We start from the raw sequence: 27569 nt of genomic DNA on the forward strand, positions 1-27569 counted from the left end.
ACCAGTGGAAGTGGGGTGGGAGCACCCTGCTGGTCCTGGACTTGTTTCTCTTGCACCTCCATTTCCACGGACTGGGAATCAGGCACCAGTGGAGGTGGGGTGGGAGCACCCTGCTGGTCCTGGACTTGTTTCTCTTGCACCTCCGTTTCCACGGACTGGGAATCAGGCACCAGTGGAAGTGGGGTGGGAGCACCCTGCTGGTCCTGGACTTGTTTCTCTTGCACCTCCGTTTCCATGGACTGGGAATCAGGCACCAGTGGAAGTGGGGTGGGAGCACCCTGCTGGTCCTGGACTTGTTTCTCTTGCACCTCCGTTTCCACAGACTGGGAATCAGGCACTAGTGGAGGTGGGGTGGGAGCACCCTGCTGGTCCTGGAGTTCCTTCTGTTGCTGCTTCACTCTGTAGGCCCTGTGGCAGCTGGCCATCTCTTTTGTGCAGGGTGGATGTGTGCCCATGGCATGCTGCTCCTCTGGGACAGTACTGGGAAGTAGACAAGGCTGGACTGTGGAAACTTGAACCATGTCTGCTCCATTCAGAAGAGTTGTGAGTGACAGCTGTGAAGCACTTTCACTCATCCTGGTGTAAGTGTGGGAGTCGTCCTTGTATGGGATCAGTGGGGCCTTTGAAGAGCAACTGGCATTTGTTGCCACAACGGCAGCAAGGGAGTTGTCACTCCAAGTGGAAAAGGAGGCCCTTGAAGAGCAGCAGGGATCCATGTCCAAAACAGAAGTGATGGATACATTGCTACAAGATGATGGAGAGGTCTTCGAAGAGCAGTGGGCTTTCATTTTGACGACAGAAGTGCAGGAGTTCCTTCTCCCAGTGGACAGAGACATCCCTGAAGAGGAGCTGGTTTCCGTTGTACTGATGGGATTGAGAGAGTCATCAGTGCGCTCAGTAATCTCGAAGCTGTACCTGTGGGAGGAGGAGGAGGAGGGAAAGGCTGAGTCCAGGACTCCTGAGCACTTCAGGGCTCTACTGCTGCCTCAGAGGATCTGGCAGGCAGTGTTACTGCCATGGGGTCCAAATCAGTGTGTGCCAGTGACTCCCTCCCTACCCACTGCGTACAGAAGTTCAGGACAAGTGAGGAATGCTGTCAGGGTCTGAATTTTGCTGGTAAATCCATTGCCTCTGTAATGGCATTGCCCCTCAGACTTGAGGTCCGCAAATTTCCCTGTGTCCTCCCCCAGTCTTTTTCCCCTGACAATGTTCGCTACTCCATCCCCTTCTCCCCTTCCCATCCCCTCTTCAGTGGCCTCACATTTCAATGTATCTGTTGAGGTCCTCGAGGATCGTGTTGAACTGTTGGGTTAGTCTAGGCACACCATCCAGCTCCGGGTGTTTGGGACATCTGTGAAGAAGCAAAGCACAGTATTAGCAGGACCTCATTTCGTGGGGTTGACCAGAGAAGGCTGTCACACTCCAGAGTGAATGGCTCCACTTACGGTTTCTTTGAGGGCTGTGAAGAGTCATGGGCATCCCAAACTGTTGGCAGAGAAGACAGACAGTCAGTGGACTGGGAGCCCCTGGTAGGGCAGCTGGCACATGGGGCCAGGCGGTATCTTTCCAGGGCACCTGTCCTTGTCCTGGGCTGCTCACCTCTGCGAATCTCCTGGTTTCTTCTGTAACGGCGTCTTCTCAGCCTCCTTTCCTATATGGGCACAGAAAGCAGCGGGTGAGAGGGAGTCCCCAGTAGCTTCAGCAGCACCCACAAACCCAAGGCATGGCCAGGGCCAGGGCCATGCCTGCCCCAAGCCTCCTGGCCCAGGCTGGCCAGGCCCGGCTGGGACACGGCCTCCCCTCCCAGGCAGGGCCTGCCTCAGCACCAGCCCTGACTCCTACCTGCGGCTTCGCCCTGGGCATCAAGAAGTAATAGGCAAACACCAACAGAAACAGCCACAGACATAATGAAAAGAAGACTTCTGGGCTGGGGAAGAAGCTCATTCCCCAGGCATCAGCCATGCCTGTGACGTGCCACAGAGAGCCAAACTTGGCTGGCTTGAAAAGGATCAGCTGGACCGCACTCACGGTCCCCTTGCTCCACCTGCTCTGCTCAAGCTTGTCCCTCTTCGCTCGTCAGCTCGCGGCAAAATGGCAGCCAGCCTTGCTCAGCCCCGCTTACATAATCTGCCCCCGATTGTGATGTGCATGGACTCGGGGCTGTCATCCCTCACCAGCTGTGATGACAGCAGCGCTCAGCCATGGCAACGTTTGTGATGCAGGGACAGCGGGGATGAGGTGGCCCTCCCTGAGCTGAGCTAAACCAGCCGGTAGCAGCCAGCCCTGCCAGGCCAGCTCAGCACAGCAGGGCCATGGCCAACCCACCCCAGTCCCAAGAGCTGACCTGGCACAGGGCCCTGCAAAGCCACTGGCTTCAAAACACAAACAGAGTGAGAAAACTCGTGGTCAAAATAAAGGCAAGGCAAACTTTCTCTAACTACTCCTGTGGGTATAGTTTACTCATCTTGGCAAATTGAAATGTATTTTAAACATCAAAGATTTGTTTGGTGCATTGGGAAATGAAAATCATAAACTTTTAAATGTTTAAAATTAAACACTTAGTGAAATGCAGTGGGACTGCAAAGGCTTTTCGCTGGTGTTCCCCTGTGTCAGCTCTCACTGCTCTCTTCCTCTGGCTTGGGGATCCTGCTCATGTCCTCCTCCTTGGCCTTTTGCTCACCTCAGCACATGCGAGGGCTGGTAGAGCTGCTGCTGAGTCCCAGAGCTCAGGGCTGTCATCCCAGCAACCTCCCAGGACTTTCAGATCATCACCTCCATGCTACAACCCCGACCCTCCTTGAATGGGAAGGGCAGGGGTTCAGAGGAGATGGGCCCAGCCCATCCCACAGCAAGAAGCAGAAGTCCTGCCCACAGAGGCGTCTGTCTGCTGTTCTGCCTGTCCTAGTGCAGCCAGAACAAGAGGCACTGGGCCTCCATCTTCTGTCCCTGGCAGACACACAGCATGCTTTCTCTTTGCCACTTGTTGTCCTGAAGGACCTACACTGCTCCCAGACTATACTGGGTCTGCCTGGAATGTTAACTTTCCCGGCAGCAGCCCATTCAGTGCCGTACTCTGTACTTGTAGCTGGAACAGCAGTGTTATCACACCAGTGTTGTGTCTACTGCTGAGCAGCAGTGGCACAGCATTGGGCCTTTCTCTAACCCTCCTAGGGGGTGGGCAAAAAGTGAGGAGAGAAACATCACTAGGGCAGCTGACCTAAACCAATCAAAGGGATATTCCATACCATGTGGTGTCACACTCAGCAATAAAAGGTGGAAACAGGAAGAAGAGGGGAGGGGTGGGCTCTCGTTGAGAAGACGTCGGTCCTCCTCTCGAACACCGGCTGCGTGCGTTGAGGCCTTGCTTCAAGGACGTGGTCAATCATCGCTCATTTGTGGGAAGTAGAGAGTAATTTCTTTCCTCTGCACTTCCATATAGCTTTCATTTATTTTGTTTGTTTGTTTTCCTCCCTTTTTCCCCTTTCCCTTTTATTTCCCCTTAGTTAAATTGTTTAGTTCATGGTAGTCTTTATTTAATTATTATAATTATTTCCCTTTAATTAAATTATCCTTATCTCAACCCATGAGTTGTTCTTTGCTTTACTTCTCCCCGTCCTCATCTAAAGGAGGGGGAGTGAGAGAGCGGTTGTGGGGTTTAGCTGCCCAGCACGGTAAAACCACCTCACAGACCCAAACTGTAGCTGTGGTGTGCAGGGGACTTCCAGGGAGGGGGGCAGCCCACGTTGCCTCTGAAGGCCTCAGGTGGAAGGCCCACTGCATTCTGGTGAGGCCGCACCTCGAGTACTGTGTTCAGTTTTGGGCCCCTCGCTACAAGAAGGACATGGAGGTGCTTAAGCGAGTCCAGAGAAGGGTGACAAAGCTGGTGAGGGGTCTTGAAAACAAGTCCTATGAGGAGTGGCTGAGGGAGCTGGGCTTGTTCAGCCTGGAGAAAAGGAGGCTCAGGGGCGACCTTATCGCTCTCTACAGGTGCCTTAAAGGAGGCTGTAGCGAGGTGGGGGTTGGCCTGTTCTCCCACGTGCCTGGTGACAGGACGAGGGGGAATGGGCTAAAGTTGCGCCAGGGGAGTTTTAGGTTGGATGTTAGGAAGAACTTCTTTACTGAAAGGGTTGTTAGGCATTGGAACGGGCTGCCCAGGGAAGTGGTGGAGTCACCATCCCTGGAGGTCTTTAAAAGACGTTTAGATGTAGAGCTTAGTGATATGGTTTAGTGGAGGACTTGTTAGCTTTAGGTCAGAGGTTGGACTAGGTGATCTTCGAGGTCTCTTCCAACCTAGAAATTCTGTGATTCTGGGGTAGAATATGCAATTCACATGATATCTTTTAAAGTTTATTGTTTTGTTTTGTTTTTCCACTATGTGAATATTTAGTATTTTGCACTTTTTTTTTTTTTTTTAGTTTTATGTAGTTACTTAATTTTCATGTCTTTTTTTTTTTTTTCTTCTCTGTTAATGTAACTCAAGGTAGCAACACCATAAAATTCTTCTGTGTCTCTGCCTTTTCTAATTGTCTTCAGGAGGGAGAAGGATTATAGAATCAAAGAATCACAGTGTCATCTAGGTTGGAAGAGACCTCCAAGATCACCAAGTCCAACCTCTGACCTAAAGCTAACAAGTCCTCCACTAAACCATATCACTAAACTCTAAATCTAAACGTCTTTTAAAGACCTCCAGGGCATTCATAAGATAAAAACAGCAGTTCTAAACAAACTTTTTGTTAATGCAATATGTCTCATGGTTTCAGACAGATATTTCAAACTTTACACAATAAATTGCTTGCAGTTTGAAAAGTCACAGACAGGTATATCAATTGATACCATATTTCTTTTTTAATGTTCAGATGGTAATTCAAAGGATTATTCAAGAAATTATACACTCTGATTTCTTGAAATAGACAGTTAAGTAGAAGCAATGTTGTACTTATTGCTGGGTTCTTATGATTTTACTGCTTGTAAACTGATATGAAAGACTGAAACAGTAGGAGAGGACCATCTTTACTTAATTTATACAGTTGATTCAACCAAAGGGAACATTTTTTCCCTTTTCTGGGAGTAGAATGGTGTCTTTTGCAGTAACTTTGCACACATGTTCATCATGGCTCATAATGGCGGGTGGTTTCTCATCTTCATACCATCTCTTAATCATAAATTTTCTGTGAATCACGGAATGTTTTCACTTGAAAGATTCACAGGATCAACATCTGTTGTGGAGATTGATACAGCAGAAGAAGACCTAATGCAGACTGTTTAGTGTTAGTTAAAGACTGGAGATTGCAGAGAACGCCTTTATACACACTCTCAAGCAATTTATATATCTTCCCCAACTTCTTCCCAAAATTTCTGTTCTATCTCAGTTTGCACTATTCATGCAACCTGTCCTTTTTCCTTTTGTACAGTTTTTAAAAGACAAAATGACTGATACAAGAAAGGAATGACACACGGTTCTATATAATCATGAAGAAAACCACTGCAGAAAAAATGTTTGTTACTTATATACTGTCTGAATGCATGAACTTTGTATTATTTATGAGACAGTAGTGCGCAGCAGAGACTTATTTAGTATAAAGTCCCTTTTGCTCATTTGCAGAGTTGTTTGCAAAGAGGTACTTGTATTATAAACAGTAAAGCTGTGAGAGAAAAAAAAAAAAAAAAAAAGAGGAATTTTGTTTAAACCAAAACCTTGAAGAAGAAAATCCTGTAGTAGAATCAAAAATTGAATTTACGTAGGAGTTCTACCAGAAGTACTTATTGTGTCTTGTCGTTGAAATTAGCTCATCACTACATTGAAGTTTTCCTGTTGAATCTTATCCAATAGTTTTGCCAATTACTAGACTGTGGCTTGGGAGATTTCCAGGTTCTGATGTAGAGTGTACATGTTTGTTTCTTTATGTTGGTTTTGTTTGTTTGTTTGTTTGTTTGTTTTGTGTGTGTTTTTTTTTAGTAAGAGATTCAAGAACAAATATAGGCATAGAGTGACAGTGAAAAAAAAGTAATTTACTACAGCACATCTTCCAGTTATGTATAATTTCTTTTGCATGTCATGTTGTTTGCATATGCAGATAGTGAGAATTGGTCTCAGCATGTGTACATGCAGAAAACTTCAAAGTGCTTGGAGCATGAAACCTGTATTTTCACAGTCCTAAAAATGTTAAAAGTTTGACACAGTTAAAACAATCATCAAACGTTTATAATGTTAAACTAAAATGATTAGGTTAGCATGCAAATATATTATACAAGAGATCTAATGGCTGGTACCATTATATAAACTTTTCAGATGGACATTTTCTCATTTTCTGATTTCAGGTACTGCTGATTTTTCATAACAGGTATGAATATGGAGGAAGATCAGAAATCAAAATGCACTGTATTCATGTCAGACTAACTACCAAATACTGAGTTCAGATGTTGCCAAAAGGTGGAACATAAAGTAACACCAAAAATAATAATAATAATATTTTATTTTTTTTTAAAGGGGGCTTTTCTTTTTTTTCCCTAGGTCTAGCTGCTTCTTATTACCTGTTACTCCAGGAATTTGACTGAGATGGTGTCCAGCCTGCCTCCATAGCCTAGTAATCCTTGCCAAGGGCAAGTCCTTCTGGGACTGGAAGATATTTGGATCTATGAAAAGAAAGTTCAATGCATCTGGAAGTTACTAGTAGGCAGCAAAGACAACACTGGAAGAAAAAAAACATGATTGAAAGAGTATGACTGAAAGGTGGGAAATGAGACTAAGAGAGGAAGAAGGGAAAAAAAAAAAAAAAAAGATTTGCATAGAGACTATAGGGAAAAGAAAGGGGAAATCTGTGCATATATTAGTATTTTGGAGCTCACCAGAAAAAAAAAAAAGAAAAAAAAGGAGCGGATTCTGTGATCTTGTTTTAGCACAGTGAAGCAAAATGACTGAAATCACCTGAATGGAAATGCTGCTGAAATAATGCTACTGGCTTACTGGCTTTCTGTTTGCCAAATAAGCTACCTTTCCCCACCATTTCTGTGTTTGCCAGGTTGTCTTGGCCTATCTGAAACAGTTCAGTGGCACTCCCAGTGAATCCATCTGCCTTTGGATCTTGTCCCACTGGGGAACTATTACACCAGCCTCTGAAATACAACCTTTCTTGCATGAAACACAGCTATTGTTTAACAGTTCAGAACAACAAGCTGAGGGCAGGAAATGAAGAATAATGTCTCCTCTTGAAACAGCTAATTATACTTGTGTTGATCTAGTGTTAAACTTTTTCTGTTATCGTTGGCTAAACAATCTTGTGTATCTTGCCTTTGCTGAGGTTTTCTAGTGGCTTCATCTTGGGCTGCAGCCTGTATTATGCAGAAATGTGAGAGAGTCTTATTTGACACAAGCTGTGCCTTGCTTTTCTTTAAACGCTGCTTGCCAGGATGGCTGTATTTTTAACATCAGGTTACCTTCTTCTAGGATGGCACACCACGCATCTAAGAATGCAGGGAAGTTTTAATGCCACCTTGGATAAGTATTGTCAGTTAGCAGTAAGATCCTTCCAAGCTAGGGAAACATTAGCCAGTAATTTTGGTAGCAACATTCTGTGCTTTACTAAAAGAACTTCAGAATCCCAGCACCCATCTCTTTTTTAATATCAAAGTCAAGAATGGCTTCCTGAAATCAAATCTGAAGAGGTTGTCTTTGTAGTAGAACTAATGCAAGTAATCAGGACTAATATCTCTGAGGTTCGATTAGCTTAGCAAGCAATATGTTTTTGTTTTTTAAGTAAGATAATGTGTAGTCAAGTTACTGAGTCCTTCCTATGGCTGCATTCATTCACAAGCAGAATCTGGAGGTGCCTTGTCACAAAGCCACCTAAGGTATTCATATCTTTCAAAAAACTGAGATGCTTGTTCTTCAGTGTCTTTCCACAGTAATCCACTTGTGCACAGAAAAAAGCTTCATCCAGCTGGATGAAGATGGGATCCAAAGCTTGTTCAATCAAGTGAAATAGGAACATGGGCTTTGGTTCCTTCATCATGAAAGCAGCTGACCTGCACTGAACACACTACCAGAGTTCAGTACAGCAATTACATGTTAAAAGCGGAAGGTAGATGTAATATCCAAGTACACTCTGCAATGGAGGCATACAAAACACATCTGAAAAGCTGTATGGTTACAGCTATGAACTGCCATGCATTTTAATGTAGCCCATTCAAAAGAATACAGGTGTAGACTGGTACAGAAATCAGAACATCTCCCATAAAGAAGAGTTCTCATGTATCAGGTTTCCAGGAGTTGTCCAAAATACATGCTTGGGTGGGAACTATTATTCATCCTGCTTGAAATTTGAGACTTTCATAATTTCATGAGAAGAGAATGCTTTGTATTGTTTGGGTTCTGTGAAGCTGGATTTTCATGGCAAATATATTGTTCACCCACTGCTCTTCCTTGATAAAAGCAACATTTTTAAATGACAGAAAGTAAATTCCCCTTCCCAGACTTTTAAGAGTAGCAGCAAGACCATACATCTGTTCCCAAATTTTCAAATACATATACTCTCTTTTTAACCTATTCTTCAGTACAAAAGGAAAGTCACAGAATCACAGAATTGTAGGGGTTAGAAGGAACTTCAAGACATCATTGGGCCCAGGCCTCCCCCCACCAAAGCAGGTTCCCTAGAGCAGGTTGCACAGGTAGGCATCTAGGTGGGTCTTGAATATCTTCTCCAGAGAAGGAGAATCCATAACCTCCCTGGGCAGCTTGTTCCAGCGCTCTGTCACCCTCACTGTGAAGAATTTCTTTCGCATGTTGGTGCAGATCTTCCTGTGATCCGTTTTTTGTCCATTGCCCCTTGTCCTGTCCCCACAAACCACTGAAAAGAGGTTGGCCAAATCCCTCTGTCTCCCACACTTAAGATATTTGTATAGATTGATAACATCCCCTCTCAGTCTTCTCTTCTCCAGGCTGAACAGACCCAGGACTCTCAGCCTTTCCTCACAGGGAAGATGCTACAGGCCCCATATCATCTTTGTGGCCCTCCACTGAGGATTCCAGGAGAGTCTTTTTTGTACTGGGGAGCCCAAAACTGGACACAGTACTACAGGTGAGGCCTGACCAGGGCAGAGTAAAGGGGGAGGATCACCTCCCTTGACCTGAAGGCCACACTGCTTTTAATGCACGCCCTTCTTGGCCACCAGGTCACACTGCTGGCTCATGGACAACCTGTCATCCACCAGGGCCCCCACGTTGTTTTCGGCAGAGCTCCTCTCCAGCATGTAAAATGATGTAAATCTTTGCAGAACCTTGTATTTATTTAGCAGTCTTCTTGAAATTGGTGCTTATATCAAGAACTGAGTAGCATAGCAGTGGTTTCTGGCTCTGTATAACACCTGGCATCTTTGACTACTTCCATATTAGTGCATTAAATGGGGTCAGATGTTAAATTATTAGCACACCTCTTGGAATAATTTTGATACAAAGTAATACCCTTCTAGATAATGCCACAGTTTTCAGGTCTTATCTAGTCCTAAAAACAACTGCCTGTTTGGAGGCAGCCACATGTTTTCAGAGAGTAAAACAGTTTAGCTGACTGACCGTGAGTTCACTCACATCAACAGGCCACAGAGCCAGAGGAGAACCCTGGTCCATTGTATTTACTGGTATAAATGTAGCCCCGGAGTTCTGCATCCTAACTGTACATAGTGTTATCAGTAACAGAATATTTGCTGTCTGGATTCTATTGCTATGTGATTAAGAAATATTCTACTTTTCAGTTATTACAGCAGACTCAGCAATCACCATCATTTGCATTAGCACAGCAGATGTCATAAACACAAATAAAAATGTTTGATTTGTCTTCTGTAGATAAGCAGAAAGTTTGGATAGCTCCCATCTTTTCTGAAGATATAAGTAGCCAGTAAAACAAAGGAAAAATAAAATAAAGAAAAGAAAGTAAAGAAAAAAAAATCAAAGAGAGAATTTTATTCAGGGTGACTGCATGACAGATGAATAGCACAAGTATATTTCTCAGCCAGTAGGAAGAAACAGAGGAGACTGACCAAAGGTTATGGCTTACAGGCATAAATTTATCCTCTGTGATGAATTGTAACCAGATCCTACCAGTTTCAACTTTGAAGTTTTCCTGAACCTGTAAGGTTACAGGTCTGAACATATCTCTACCTCTGGTTGGCATGACTCTTGATTTTCTGCATTTTTTAAAATACAAAAATAAAGGAAAGAAACTAAAACAAACAATAACATATTAGGAATTTAAATCTTAACTATATATATATAATATATATATAAAGGTGTATTCATAAGCACAGTTAATGCTTCTTTAAAAATACAGACAGCAGCTTAATACTACAATCAGACAATCCATTTCATCCATATTTCTTCTAAAAAGCATGTATGCAACTGAAGTATAATCATGACATCTATTCTTGGGATAAGGTATGCATTTCTTCCTCTACTTGTGGAAAAAAAAATAATTGCTTTTTAAAGCTTCATAATTTGCACTCATCCTCTCTGAGCCCAATGTGAAACAAAAAAGCAAACAAAAAATCTAGGTATAGACAATGGTGGACAATGACTAAAACTGTCTGCTGTGTTTAGTGATATGGTTTAGTGGAGGACTTGTTAGTGTTAGGTCAGAGGTTGGACTCAGTGATCTTGGAGGTCTATTCTATAATAGGGAAATCTATTTTGCTACTAATATTCATCAGTAAAGGTGGTGAATGCTGTTTTTCATGAGTATTATTGTCAGTAGTTCTTTTCAGTATACACACAGAGTACATGTAGGTGAATCAGCCCTGTTATACTGAAACTTGCTTTTCTCCTAGAAGCTGGTCCTTGAAATGACCCCAGATAGAAAATTCTTCTTCTCACAGAGACTAAAAGTATCAGGATCTGCTCGAAATGCTGCATAATTTTCCTGCAGAGCTGTATGACGAGATGTGAACCTTGCCTGATATAACTGTGCCAAGAGGAGTTGTTTCGGTAGTATAAAATTTCTGTGTTATAATTTCATTTCACCCAGAGGAGACAGTATTGTTTCATTCTAATATAAAAGGAAACCTTCTTTATGTTGTGTGCTGGAATGGGATTCAGATCAGTTAGTGCAACAGTCTGAAAGTACAGGTCCAGTCTAAGACAGACTTAAACTTACATGTATGTAAAGTCTCTTTCTATTCACTGGAGAAAAAGCGGTACCTCTAGAAGACATCTTAGCTTTCCCAAGCCAGATGTCCAAGCAAAGTAGCATAAATCACCCTTTCTCTCTCTGCTGACAATAAAGGGAGCTGAGGCAACTGATTTTGTCTGGGCTGTCTAGCTTTCAGACCTGCATAAGGACATGACAGTGTGTATTGGGTTCAACCAAAGGTCCAGCTTATCCATTTTACAGTGTTCAGCAATAAGCTGTGAGTAAATTCACAGTTAGTATGCAAACACGGAAACATCTGCAAACCTAGCAATTTATGTCATTTAAGCTCCCACTGTTGGGATGCTTTGTTAGCACACAGCCATTCCTTCACCTGTAGAGAATGTTGGCCTTCATAGTCTTTCTCAGGAATTGTTTGAAAGTGTTTTGTTTGTTTGTTTGTTTGTTTGTTTAGGGACTAATCCAGTTTTGAAAATGAAAGCTGGAAAAGCTTAGATGGAAACACCATCACCTTTCTGGGGAAGGGGATGATTAGGTATGGATCTGGTTTGCCTTTATTATTCCCTGTGCCATTCAAACAATATGCATCTACCTGTTAGGACAGCCTGCAGTCAGCTTCTATAGTCAACATCGTCATATTGCACAGCAGTTCTGTGCCACAGGAAAGCAATATTCCAAACTTGTAGATTCACCACAAAGTTAAAAAAAAAAAAAAAATGCAAACACATAAAAGCTTACAAGCAAAGAACGTTAAAGCTCCAATGTCAAACATCTGAAAGCTGGGGAAAATTTCAAATGAAGCATGCCACATGAAATGGACCCTCCTAGCTATGGTCTGGCTCATGTGATGCACAGAAAGGGTCTAAACTAAGGCAGAGCTATCTCACTCAGAGCTAGTGAAAGGAAAGATGATATGGCTTTCCCTGGCCTTCCATAGCTGAATTTTTCATTCTAAGAAACTTTTAAAACAGTAGATATGTGCACATGAATTCATCTGAGTAATATGAACTGTATTATATAGGCAGTCAATCCTCTATTGCTCATGTCCTCAACAATAAGCCTTTTGATAGATCAAGCCAGGAGAAATTGTATGCCTGTAGAAGACAAAGTTATAAGGGCACATGCCTGACACCTTCAACAGAAGTGGGAGGGACTATGACTGTTGCATCTGGAAGTTAGCGCATAGGTCTCAATGACCTCCATGAAGCTGTCATTTGCCCCGTGGTCATTTAGAGAATTAGAATCCTGATCCCCAGTGAAAAATAATTTATTACATAGAATGAAGCTTTTAAAATGCTGGTAAAATAACTAAGTGTTATTCCCCAAAAGCAAGGGTATTTTGATTAAATTACCTAGGGAAAACATTTATTTTCCATAGGCAATATGGTGTAATGAAAATGTAACATGTCTATTTTAATCTTAAGAATAGTTCTCCTCCCTTAGGATTCCCATTTGTTAGAAAATTCATATTGGGAATATAAAGAGCTGTAAATTTTGCTTCATCTTGATATTAACCCATTGCTCACTTCCATAAATTGTCATTCTAACCAACCACAGTAAGAAAATGACATGGGGTTTTGCACCCTCCTCACCTTTGAGGAGGCCAAAGAGATGGGGAATAAGTCAAAAGGGCTTAGATCCTCACCTGAGACATCTCCAGAGTCTGGAAAAAGCACTGGGTTAAACCCTAATAAGGGTGAAGCATCACCCAAACTTGGAGTCTCTTCTATAATAAGCCAAAAGTCTGTTTCTATTGGTCTCTCTTACATATATATAGCTGGTAGTGCTTCTAAGGGAGGCAGACAGCCAAAAAGCACATTGCTCAGTCATCTTGGTACTTTTTTTTTTTTTTTTTTTTTCTCACAGTATAGACCTATAGAATAATACTCTGAGAGGTAAAAAAGATAATACTTCCTAACATGCCTTCATTGGACCCACATCACTCCTGTCCTCCCAGGAGCATGACCAGCAGAACTGTTTCTCAAGAGTCCTGCTTTCTCAGCACAGGAAAACAGAATTGTTTTTATCCCTAAATCCCTCCACTGTTAAAGTTAATCTATAAGCCATATGTGCAAAAGATGCCTTCTAAACTAGTACCCATGCTCAAGTGAATTCTCAAGGACAACCTGTCAGCTGCACATGTGAACTCAAAGACCATATGCAAATGTTTTTCTGAGCACTGACAGGGTCTAAGCTGAGACCCTGTTAGAAATTTGTTTCTAGAGTTTAATAGTTGAAGTGGATGGACTTCTTAATTTAATATTTTCATCGATATAGCAAGATTTATGTTTTTGGTCTCTGGCCATTACAAAAGCCTTTCTAATTCATGATCAAGATGTTTAAAAGAACACAATTTACCTTCAAAGCCCTTGATTTGGGATTATATTATAGTCTCTATACCTTTACAGAATTTCAGGGGTCTATATGTTTATCAAGGACGTTTTTATTAGACACCTAGGATTTTAGGGATCCGTGATATGCATAATATAAAGACTTTTGCTAAGGTTATGCAAGTTGCTTTTGGAACAGGATCAAAACATAGTCCAAAGCTCCCTACCCCCTTTCTTACAGAACTCCTGTTATTGTATTTAGGTTTGGATAAACTTTTCTCTAGAAGGTGATTGCTCACAGCAGTTAATTTTAAACTTTCAGGCTTAGATCTGGCTCTATGTGTGTGAACAGGCTGTCATCATACATTCCAGGTTACTCTCAGAAATGAATGTGTCTTTCCTCAGTGTTTCTCAGTGCTGGGGTGTCAGACATTCCTTCTGCTCTGCATTAATCCAATTACTAAACACCTGCAGACATGCAATAACAGTTTTTGTGCCAAGTCCCTTAGAAATGGTTTTACAGGAGAATGTAATCTGCTGTCCTGCTATCAGGAGTCGCGTTACACACCTGCCAAGTCCTGAGCTGAAAAATAACAACCAACATTCTAATTCATTGCAAGAATGTTTGGGGGCACATTAAAGAGACAGAATGACATTCTTCTTAATTTTACTGCCATGGAATCCATTAAATATTTTGAACTTGTAGTTAATTTTATTAAAAGCGAATTTCAGTTCTAAAATATTTACAGTATGGCATGATAAAAACAGGCTTCTTATGGCAACTTAGGCAAGTTCCAAAAGATCCATTAAAAAGAGAGCTGCTTCAAGAATATATATATTGTCATTCTAATTCTGTTCTTAAGGTTTCATCTGATAATCACCAAAATGCACTTCAAAGTGGAATTTTAAACTATGAAATAATTTGTTTTTCTTTTGCCTTCTTTATACTTTTCCCTAAAGGAATCCTTTTTTCCTTGTCTGTTTTTAAATGGGTTCTTCTGTGCAGATCTGAAACAAAACTTATTTCCAAAAGGAAAGACTTTTCAAGGAATGAATATTAGTTAAATGCCAAAGAATAATACAATAGAATGAAACAGATTTAGTAATATGAGTCAACTGCTGACTGCACCACAAGTTTTAGTACAGTTTTGGGTAGGTCATTTCATGCCTTTGCGGCACAGCTTTGTTTGTAAAATGCATATTCATGAATCATAGAAATGTCAGCGTGAGTAGTAAAAGAAATTAGGACTTTCCTAGAAAGCCTCTTTGTGTGTTCTAGAATTGCTACATGAAAGATAAGTGTGGTTATTTACTAAGCTAAACTGCTCATCTTTTCATCTGTAAGACTATTTTTATGCACCCACATGTCATCTTATTCCATCAGCCTCCATTAGGTTCAATTACAAGCGTAGGAATGCAAACAATGCAAAATTATTTAAATGATACAACAATTCCAAGCATAAATTTAAAAGAAAATCTCTATAATAATCTGTAAAATTGTTATCCCTGTTTATCTTGGCAAGGAATATGCACCGGTGATAGTATGTGCTCCATTCAGGAAGAGAAATTGGATTTGACCGGAGTCACCTGCAGTTTATAGCACTACACTCACTGCTGAGGGCTATACATAATATCCTAAGGGGTCTTTTGCACAGCTGTAGACAAGACAGCAAGAGACTGCTAGCCAACAAAGAGCATTCCAAGGCTACAGCCCTGTGTACTAACCCTTTCCAACTAACTTTACATTCCCCTATCCCATATGTAACCTTCAGCCCCCCACTTGAAACAGGCAGTCTGACAATAATAATAGTAGTCACAAGAAAATGTAACCTCTGTCATACTAATAATTTTTGAAAACTTAAATGCCCAGGATGTGATTTTAATTAAAATGCACACTGCTTGGCTTGTCTGTTTCCAGGAGAAGGTTTTTCTCTCACAGAAAGAAGGTGATCCATTATGCCTATTTGCACTCCCATACTTAGAGGTCAGTCCCATCATTACACAGCCTGATTTGTAGGGAGCACATAAAGTGCTATATAAACATGGAAATTAATCTGTTTTGCCTTAAGTTTGGTTTTGCCCAATAACCTTTGCATGAATAGTATTTTGGAATGCTTAAAAAAGAGGATATTTTTTACTTAGCAGCTACAGTAGTTATTACATTTTTGCACTGTCTATTTTACAGCCTCTAGTAAGAGGAAGATATTTCTAATAATTACCTGACTATTATAGTTCACATAAGGCTAATACATAAGAATGGTGAGGTATGAGTTTACAAGGGGAAGGACCAACCTCTTCCTTCAGAATATACCATGGAGAAGCACCAACACAGTTTTAGTTCTCCACCCACATAAGTGTAGCTGGTTCTAGGCTTGGGTATTTCTTCCTTAATAAATTTTTGTGGTTTTATATAACATTTTCCAGACTTTTTTTTAGTCTTGTTTTACAAGAGAAGATCCATATTCTCATGTACTTTTTGGAGGAGTAGGCATTAACTACGATCTGTGTATGTCCATGAGCATAGGTGAATGCACAATCAAAGCCTTTGGAACAAATCTTGAGTACTTTAGGTTTGATGCAGTACTGCAGAAGTTAGAAAACTCATTTTTTCCTAAGCATACAAAAACTTTGTATTTTTCCTTTCATAAAAATGCATAGCAAACTCTGTCCCAAGATGTTCATGATGTCATGGAAATTCTAAGAGATTGACACTGGAAGCTGAATATCACATAATACTATACTGGGATCCTCTCTCAAATAAAGGATTTGGTGCTTTATTTTATAATCAAGTGCTTTTCCTCAGCCCTTCCATACCCTCTATTCTTCTTCTAAAGGTATTGCTGTTCACTGCAGTGTCAATGCCACATTATCCAGTACTTTGCACATAAAGAAGCTCTATTTGTAAAGAAAATATAAAACATTGTTATGCATTTTCCAACTAATATGCATTTTAAACAGTCTCAATATTGCATTTGCATGAGTAATTACTATATTATGGACTTTCAAGGATCTATATAACTTGTTGTTTTATTGTTTGTTTTTCCAGAGGCAAGCACAATGCCCAGTCCCCTTTCCACAGAAGTCAATGAGAGTCTTGAAACTTCAAGAGAAGGAAGGTCTGTCCCACAGAGGGTCCCATATTGCCTAAAAATTACATTTACATTTTGTACAGAGGAAGACCCAAATGTCCCATATGTTGGTCTCATGCTAGGTTGACTTATTTGACGCGAAGGTCAGCCTAGTGTACAAAGAGGAAGGGAGCAAACAATATGTTTGCTGCATCCCTGGGAGAGGAAGCTTGTTTCTAGGAAGTAGATCTGTATTTTTAATTTCCAATAGACCTAACATCTTTCAGGAGTTGTTCCATCTTGGAGCCTTTACAGCCTTAGCATGTGTCTTCGTGTGCTTTTTATTTTTTTTTTTAATTTTACCTCTTTTAAACAGAAACAAAATAAAACAGGAGTCTCATATTCTGTACTGATGGTGTACTTCAGAAGATGATGAAAGATATGAGCTCCAAAACAGGCCACATCCTTCTCCATCTATTGTCAACACTACAGTGTGAATTGCTCAGCCACAAAATGCATTTCAAGGATCTTCCTTCCCACAATATATGTGAATGTGTACATAAACACATAGGTACATCGTTTATTATTATTATGATTATTATTATTTGTGTGTGTGTGTGTGTGTGTGAATCAGCAGGTGTATTGGAGGACATGAACTTTATACCAATGGACTCTTTCCCCCTAGGAAACAGTTCCCTTTCTATGGCGGTCCATCAAAACATTCCCTCAGGTACTGAGTAACTTCCACAGCTGTGCTGTCCAAATGCACAGATCCTTCCCTAGTCTTCCCTTTGCCTCCATAGAAGCAATAATGAACTGGGCATGATAGAAAATTAGATGCATTTGTCAGGCATTGGAGAGAAAATATACAGATAAGAAATCAGTTTGCTGTTAGTGATTGTTTTTGTTGCTTGTGTATCATTTGACTTCTTACAAATTGTGTATTGGTTATAAGATCAAAACCAAAATAAGTGTGAGATGTATTTTTTCTTATTTCAACAGACAAAGGCAGTAGTTTAATATTTCACCAAGAAAAAGAAAATCATTGCTTTGATCACCTGCCTTTTTTCCCCTTGCTTAGAATTGGGTTCAGGCAGAAGGAAAAATATTTAAAGCTGCTATCTTACATCAGAGTAAATCAGGTAGGACAAAGACTACTAAATAATCCTCACATTCCAAAGGGTAAGGTTTGCCAAATAAAATTAGTATTTATTTGCAACAATGCCCTGATGCCAGGGTTATTAGCTGAAAGAAGGAATACACATTAAATGCTGAAGGAACTGGAAAGATAGAGCACTGGAAATCTGTCAAGAGAACAGATCCAGCCACAGGTAACCAGAATCTATGCACAGAACTGGGAGGTACTATAATCTCTCTTAGGCTTGTCCTCTTTCTTTGAAATCCATCATTTACCACAACACATTAATGTAATGCATCTAAACTATGAGGGAGCAAGTTTCTACCAATCATCTTCAGCAGCATCTACTGAGATTTTGTACCTTGACCTCTCCTTTTCTGCTCTTCATGGCAGAAGATTATGACTGCCAGTGTCCCAAAAGATTTACCTCAAATTTAATTCTGCATTCAAAACAGACAAATTTTGAAGGCCTCCCTCAAAAAAGTCTTAAAATGGTGAATGCAAAGGCAACCTAAAAAGACAAGCTCTAACACACTTTCATGTATTTATACTACAAAATATCCTAGAGACATGTACTATCATTTTTAACCTATAATATCATGCAGATTGCATATTCACTGTACACTCACTGTCCATGTTAATATCTTAGTCTTCACTTGTTCAACACAACTTTGTCCCTGTATCTGGCTTAGGTGAAGGAGAGGAGCTGAAAACCATAAAGCAACTTTAACAACTTAGAGAAGTGCATCACTTTCACAGAAGCTGTCACTGAAAAAATCAACATCATATGATACACAGATGTGTCAGTGATCCACCTCAGTCAGTAAACTGAAGGAACAATTGAAAACTTGCAAGGATAAAGCTGTGTTTAACACCAGCATTGAAAGCAAGGTTCAGCTCTAAACACAGTTCCAGATATTAGATATTACACCAGCCACCTGAGGATTAAGCAAAGAGGTAACACTTTCCAAAATGTTGGAATGTTTTAGAAAATTTCAGAAACTTTACCCAAAGTCAAAGAGCTGTATCAGGTCAGCGAATATTATGTACATGACATTTTGAAGAGTATTCGCAAAGGCTCACTTTATCGTCACAAGATTAGTCTCTCTAGACATCCTCTATAGTGAGAGGAGCAAGATGGACTTCCCCAGAGGGCCTTTGTAAGTGACTCTATTAGACTAAGTTAACCTTTATGAATACCTCCTTTCAATGCAAAATAAACACTATATTTGGATTACCTCTCCTGATTTTCAGACCAACTCTAGCCATAAATCTAAATGCAATTCACAATGCAAGTCATGTCACAGTACCTCCTTCTTGGCTTGAGCCCAGGGGTTCTATGCTAAGTGGTTGGTTAAGTGCTTTGCTGGAGCAGAGCCACGTTGCTCTGCACCTTACCGGATGCAGCCCCAGATGAGTATGTGTGTATCTGTATACACAGGATCATCTCTGAGGTCATCAAGGAATTAAAATTAGACAGTCCACCTACCACAGCCCTTTGAGCTGTGATCCTCTCAAATTTTACAAGCTAAACAGGATCAAGCTGGGTCATGTAAGAATCAGAGACATATAAATAACCCTAGAGGATGCAGGGAGTGATTTTAATGATATAGAAGATAGCACTTTTTCTCAGTGCACTAATACTGAAACACAAGTCACATCCCCCAACCAATTGTGATCAGAAAAGAACCCACAAACTGTTGAGGAATGGGAAAAGAAAGAAGGGAGATATGTTCATTTTAATGTTTTAGCAGGATTCTGTTATAAGGTAACTCATACAGATAACCAAATAATATAAATAAATAAATAATAAAGTAAAATTTGCTACCAAAAGTCAAAAATAGATAAATGTTTTCCATTTTAACAATCAGAATATTAAAAAGTATTTTTCCAAATTTTGGTATAACCTTTTCCCATTATTTTTTTTTTTTTCTAAACAAAAATATCATCAAAAACCTATATTTTTAATTGACAGGCAAACATGAAAAATGCCCTCATGTATTCATATGAAGGAGGGGGGAAAGTCATCCCAACTCTAATGATAGTCCCTACATTTCCAAATTGATTAAATGGAATAAACAGCATTCACATCTTTTGGATCCAGAGAGTATGCACAATGGTGTTGGGCTCTTTTCAATTACTGAATTTTATTACTTTTTATTTTTAACTCTGAAATTGAGCAGTTTCAGTGCACAGAAGCAGAAGTCTCACACTACATTTAGCAGGTTGCAAGTCATTTGGGGATACCAGTGACTGGAAAACACCAACACATAGTACCATATATTTATACCATGCAATACAGTCCAGCCATAAAGATGATGTCAATTTATTCAGCCACAAAAAGCCAGTATTTTTAACCATTTATATTTAATTCTTCGGTTAGTGGACAAAGAAGGTTCAAGCAGACAGATCCAAGGCTCAGAACCCAAGGTTTGCCACTCACTATTGACACATTGGGTGTTCTTGCTGGCACAGAGGACAACAGGTTTCCTAGCACAGGCCTCTCCACTGAGCACCTAGGCAAAGCATGCTCCCTGAAACGTCTACCCAAACCCAACTGCTTAGAATGCAATGCCTCTCTGAGGAGCTCTTCAGAGGGGAATTAGAGCAGGGAGGAAACTGATGCTTCTCCTGACAACTTTTCAAACAACAGCTTTGGTTTGTAGGCAAGTGAGAGCAGATCAGCGTTCAGTCTGTGCAATTCTTGTACGCCGTATCTACCAGCGCCATCTGGTGATGTCTACAACCTCTCTCCTCCTTGCCTGACCGCCCAGGTGAAGGTTTCTAGACTGCTTTCCTCCAGCAATATTACAGAACTGGGAACAGATTTAATTACTCGAAGTTCTATAGTGGACCTAAATGAATTAATATGTTTGGCTGCCGGAAATGTCCCTGCTATGTTTTTTGTACCATCTATTGCAATCTTTTTTTTTTTTTTTCAGGAAAATACTGTTGGCAATATATTGCTTCCAAACTAAAAGAAATAGCTGACAGAAATGGGTTAATTTCATGAAGAAACCCATGCTAAATTAATAGCAGCTTATCTTTTTTCTGGATTTAGACACAAACAAACAAACAACAACAACAACTGCAAATGGCTGCCCAGTTCACTCTTGAACACGGAAAGAAAAGGAAAAGCCCAAAAGACAAATTTATCTTCAACTCTCAGGAAGCAGATGAGAAGGCCAAACACATTCTGAGACTAGATCATGCCTCCACTGCATGGAAGAACATTCAGCCACTGATGTTGGTGTGAGCTTGTGGGTTTGGGGAACTGTCTATCTGATCGCTGGTGTCAGCCACAACTTAGGGTGGATGGAAGTGAGCATGGATATCCATGTGTCCCTGAAGGAAAAGAAAGCAAAATCTGACTATGCAGGAAAAAAAAATAATAATAAAAATTAAAAAAAAAAAAAAAAGAAAAATAAATAAATTTAAAAAAAAAAAGTAAATGAAAAGGGTGATGAAGTGAATGAAGATTATATTGCAGTAACAGTAAGAGCTGGATTTCATAAAATCATCAGTTCGTAAGTTCAAGGCTTGAAACAAGGCTGTTCAGTATAGCTTAGATACAGCTCCAAAATGAACAGTAAAGAAAGGGCATGATCATTGCATCTTTGCATTTTTCTCTCTCCATTAATAAATATTGGTATGTGGAATATAAATCTGGGAGGAAAACAATAAAAGTAAATAATAATAATAAAAAGGCATAACTGCAAAAGCAGTTTCTTAAGAACATTTATCTACCTGGTATGGTATACACATAATAAAATCTAAGTTCAGTGGAATAAAATAATTTTAAAACAATCTATCTGTGCATTCAGATGCGTTATAGGTTGCCTTAGATATGTTAAGGAAGAAAGCTATTTTCAGGGAACCAAGACTTGCAACCTGAAACAAAATAAAGAAATACTGTGGAAATCCCTTTTAATTAATCCAAGAAAGCATAATAGTAATAATATTTATTATTTATCCATGATATTTTATTGTTTAAACACACAAAAAAAAAAAAAAAAATCACCAGAGTGTTTGAAGCATTCCCTAATTAAGTCCACTCAGGTTTTCTAATATTTAAGTGTTCTTACTGTGAATGAGTAATACAACTCTGACAAAATATATGAAGAGAGTTGCAAAGTATAGCTTCTGATGAACATGTAAACTGCATCATACTCTAGGACTAAAAGTTGGAGATCTGATCAAGTTCACCTAAATATACCCTGTCTAAATGTTCTGGCCTTAGAAAAGCAGATTTCCCAGGTTAAGGTGTTATTTTTCCTGACAGTACATAAGTCACACAGACAGGCTCTCCCTCTAGAGGCATTCAAATGCAACTATTCTTACTACAGATTGTACAGGAAACTCAGGCATTTCTAATAGGAGGCCTGGCTACCTCGAATTTAGGAGCAGGCTAGCTGGCAGAATTAAGAGAACCATGAAGAGCAATGGTAGAATGTTCCTGAAGAGCTAAAATGACATTTTACTGCACAAGTCATAGCTTGTTTGCAAACACATTTCTTCACTATGGTAACTCAAATATGGTTGCATTGGACAAGGGAGGTAGGTGCTATAGGTATAGGTAGGTGCTCTCCCTTGCAGAGACCTTCTAACTCCTTTCAAAGATCTTTTGAGGTCTCCAGAAGAAAATGAGATGAGAAAGACAAAGTATTAATTTCATTCTTTTGGCTTTGGTTGAGACCATTCTACTAGGCTGAAGCTCATTTTGCCCTCCTGTAAAATTTGTACAGTTGGTCTGTGGGAAATCAGACTCCAACTGTTTTCCAGTCTAACCTCTGACATTGGTGCTACTCCAGTCTTAGCTTTTACCTGTTTTCTAGAGCATTCTGGAGTACTGCAGGCTGCCCTTCTCAATAACATGCAAGGAAAATTACATTGTTTTCTCTTGTCCATTTTATTAGGAAAAAAATACAGCTCATCATGATAAATGCTTGACATTTGTAAACTTTTTTTTTTTTTTTTTTTAATTCTCTGCATCTATTCCAAAGGTTTTTCACCTGTCTTAGCACTGATTTTGTGTCTTTCCTTAGGTGGTTTTTGTATTTTATTCTATTTCAAACCAAAGGTGTGGGGTTTTATTTTGCATATTTGTTTGTTTGTTTTTCCCAGGCTTCTTATCGTTGAACCAGCTGAGTCATGAAAGAAAATCCCTGAGACATCTGAGGTGCATGAGAAGCCACCACTGCCCTTCCAACTCTTTCTGCATCTCTATATAACTGCAGTTTATATTTTGTGTGGGGCATCCTGCATTAGACACATTTATGTGAGTGCAGTCCGACTTTGTGGTTGCTAAACTTGGTGTAATAGGAGGTGAAAGATTCTCATTTTGACTAAGAAAGCTATTGTTACCAATGATGAGCATGTCATTTCTGGTGGTCCAATTACACTCCAGTTGCACCAACATGTTGTGGCGTCCTGTCTGTTGCTTCTCCAGGAGACAATCTCCCTAGTTACATTCTTTTTCTAAATTTCTTTATTATTTTATTTTATTTTATTTTATTTTATTTTATTTTATTTTATTTTATTTTATATTATTTTATTTTATTTTATTTTATTTTATTTTATTTATTTTATTTTATTTAACTTTTACTCCATTCTTTCAATGAATGGTTTTACACTAAGTACATATATATATAGAGAGAGATTTTCCTATTTTTAGTTTTGGTTAAGAAATGTAGCTGAAGTACTTTAGAGAGATCATCTCATGCATGTCAAAAAAAATCAGCCTTTTTTCTGATAGGTTTGCATTTCATGGTTTGCTGACATTTTTTACATGAATGATACAAATGTTGTATCATGAGTTTACTCTTGATGGTTGTTATAGAATCTACATGGCAGAGACATCATGAATATTCCAAAGTGAGAAAAAATTAGGTATCATAACTCTTCAGAGGAGAGAATCATGTATTCTCCATTAACTAATTATGAACATATTTCAAATTAAGCTTTTCTATGGTGTCTAGTTTCATTTTCAGCTGAGTTTGCACCACAGCCTTTCATCATCAGCGTTAATAAGGCCTTTGTCATTTACACAGCTGTCTGCCTTCACAGTGCATGCTGGAACTTCATGTCTGAAAGATATCTGAAATGTGGAAACAGTCAGCAAATTCAAAAGTTATCAGAGGGGCATCATCAATTATGCACACATTTAGTCACAGGTTTAGGCAACCCTAAAGTATTTGCCTAAGCTGCCGAGGATGTCCCTGGAGAAGGATAGGAAACCCCAGAATTTAAAAGGGAAATCCCATGGGTTTAACCTTATAATATTCCTACCTTACTTTCCTGACTGGGCAGTGTACAGGTTTGGGCTTCTCCTGAGGTGTCTGTATTTTTATACTATTATTAGTATTAGTAACTTATAGTATTTATATTATTAGTAGTAATATTTATAATATAACTAATATTTAATGTACTATTAATATTAAATGCAATTTCTTATAGAATTATTTTTATCTCCTGTCTCTGTAGACTTCTGGTCTGTTCTAGTTCTTAATACATTAACTTCAGTTCCTCAAGAAAAGTGAGACAGAATTTGGACTGCATTGGCCTGGATCATTGTGTTAGGAAGACAAGCATTATGTCCCAGCAGCAAACATCTCTGGCAGTGCATGAGTGATAAAATTTGCAAAGTGCCTATGGGCGTTTTTTGGTTAAGAAGAGAGCTGCCTACTACTTTTAGATGCCTGAGACTTAGGCAGGAGTTAAATACATTGGATGCTGCCACTTATCGCTCAGGAAACCAATCTAGAAATATTAGTAAAAAACTTATGTTCTACGCATAATAAGCTTTTATCAGATGAGTGAAAGGCTAACAAGAAATGAGTGATGTTTTTTGAAAGAAATTATAAATATAGAGACTGATAATATAATAATATAATACAGATAATATAATCTATAGAGATTTGATACTGGCTAATGACACATCTACACTGGGGAACATCAGCGCGGCTCACAGCATAAGTACTAGCAGACAGCTAAATCCAGCTAAATAAGCACCTAGAACCAGATTTCCCTTCACGTGCTAAATGAGTACATTTCATGAAAGAATAAAGGTGGAAGAGGTCCAATGGGAAAACTTACACTATATGCCAAGTATTTTGGCTGAAGACATTTAAGAATGCAGTGAGATTATCATTTTGTGACTCCCAGATTTCTGTTGTACATTTGTGTTAAAGTAATCTCTTTCCAGATGTACATCTTTTGTTTAAAACCGTTTATGGCTAATTCTTTTTGATTCACATAAGGATTTGAATGAAGAGAGTAAGTAAACCTGAAGAAATCTTGTGAATTCAATGTCTAGTATCTTTTTTTTTTTATTATTTTGTTTTGTTTTGTTTCTAGGTCAGAGGTTTCCATTGTTTGTTTGTATGATAATCTATCTGGAACAGCAGAAGGTGCTTTCAATGAATGAACCACCTGTACAATATTATAGGAAGCAGAAGAAAGATAGCTTTCAACATTATTTAATTGTAGGGAGGGGAGGGAAAGGGAGAGGGAGGGGGGAGAAGGTAAAAGGACCATTTATTTCTTAGGTAACTGGATGACTTTCTGGGAATTGTTTGGGAACACTGGATACAGATATGCTACATTATTTCCTCTCCATGTACACACACAATGTCAGTGAGAATTTTCAACTGGTTCTTCTGTGGCAAAAAGTTAAATTCAGTCTTCAGGCAATCACATTGTTCCTACCACTGAAAATTCCTGTCATTACATGCTCTTGTTTTTGCACTCTGCTGGATTATTATTAGAGCACAGCAAAAGTACTTTTCCAAACCTAAAGTTACGACTGCTCCCTTATTTTCTCTTGTTACCTTTCTCACCTGCTGTTTCTCTTTCTCTCTAGTTCTTCCCTTCCATTGCTAAGAAAAAAATAAGCTGAATCTTCTCCCAATTACTTTGGATGAATAAATAGGCAGGTATCAACAGATATCTATGTATATGTAGTGTGAAGTTATAGGAATAACAGGAATCATTCATTTTAAAGGAAGACAAAATGAAATATTTTCCAGAATTTAGTTAAAAAACTAGTTTATAATGCTTTTATTTGGCTTTTGTTTGTCCCTTAAAATCAGCAAATAATAAATACCAAATAGTAATAAAATAATAAAATATTGAAAATAGCTTTAAAAGATACAGTTTAAGAAGTGATTTTAAACCATATTTAAACAAAACAAAACAAAAAGAAGTAAATCAAATGTACAATCTCTTTCATACCAGAAAATATGTACAAAATAGCACTTTGATTTTGTAAATAGTTTTAGTCAGCCACCATTTTTGTGTGTTTATTCCTGGGTTTCTCAAACCTCAGTTGCTTACCTATGGCTTACTTATTAATATACCTATCTTCAGAGGAATGAGGTTTTTTATCCCTCTAAAACTTAGTTAAACCCTGAGCCTCCCAAAGTCAAAACAGAGAGCTTTGCTGACTTTAGTACATCTACATGATGTGTAGTTATTAAAACTTTGAAAAAAAATATCTTTCTGTTGTAATTTTATTCTTTTTCCTTCAAAAGTATATAATTTATAAAGCAGTTGCTATTGCTGTGCTGGTTGAAAAAAACCTACATTTCTCTCTTACTTTCCCTCATTTTTTAAGCATGTGAATTAGGACAGTTTAGACTGCATATAGTGGTATGATTTCAAACTAGTTAGTGCAACGTCGGCATTTTTGGCAAAGCATCCAGATAGTAAGCTCAAGTTATTATTACTATTGGTACACATTGGTCTGGTGGCCAGCATGTGCACTGGGGAAATGAAGGGAGGAGTAAAACTATCATGGTATGTGACCCCAAACCGTACATTTGGGGAAGGACTCTTTATCAGGGAGTGTAGTGACAGGACAAGGAGTAACAGCTTTAAACTAAAAGAGGGTAGACTTAGATTAGATGTAAGGAAGAAATTCTTTACTCTGAGGGTGGTGAGGCCTAGGGTTGCCCAGAAAAGCTGTATATGGCCTGCCCCTGGAGCTGTTCAAGGCCAGGTTGGATGGGGCTTTGAGCAATCTGGTCTACTGGGAGGTGTCCCTGCCCATGGCAGGGGGGTTGGAATTATACGATTTTTAAGGTCACTTACAACCCAAACCATTCTATGATTCTATGATATGAGTATGTTCCTCAAAGTGCTAAGTACATCAGAGTAGAAAACAGCAAGGGAGTCGAACATAAAGCCTATCCCGTATATACCAGGAGGGCTGCATTTGACTTCGTTGTAGTTACTTCTGATTTACTCAAGTGTCAGTTGGAGAAGAACCACAGCCCATGCTTTAAAATGTTTTTATATGCTCCTTTGAGTACAAAACTTGGAGAACTTTGTGAAAACAAGCTACTGTTGCTGGTTTGCCAGGTAGGCAACCTCTCTGAGTTCTGGTTGAGAGCTGGTCCAAATAAAATGTTTCTCACAGCTATGACTGCATTGCACTAATTCAACTAGAATCAACAATTACATCAGAAAAATGTGTTTACTTTGGTTCTGGGCCATAGAAACTGGGCCCAAATGTGATGTAGAACATATGCCTGTTGTTCTTATAGGGACAAATAATTTTACAGGTGGACCTCAACATTCCTTCCTTTTGCTAAGTATACTCCCTCTGGAAAAGGACCTGGAATACTGTGTTTATTATTTATGGAATTATACTTAAAATTACTTTTTTAAATAGGCAGTGTAAACAGTCACTCGAAGATTAGAAGTGATCAGAATAAGCTTTTATTTCTCTCTTTGTTTACAGGTACGTGGCCACGATCCTCACATTAAATATGCATCTGCTGATATGGACAAGAACTGAGATCTTTGCTTACAATGGTGTAAATCAGGATTAAAGTAACCAAAGTCAGTAGAATTACACTCATGTACAAATAACATGGTAGAGATGGAGTTGGATTCTATG

Source organism: Netta rufina (assembly GCF_964035555.1).
Source record: "Netta rufina genome assembly, chromosome: 3".
In the NCBI taxonomy this organism is placed as follows: Eukaryota; Metazoa; Chordata; class Aves; order Anseriformes; family Anatidae; genus Netta; species Netta rufina.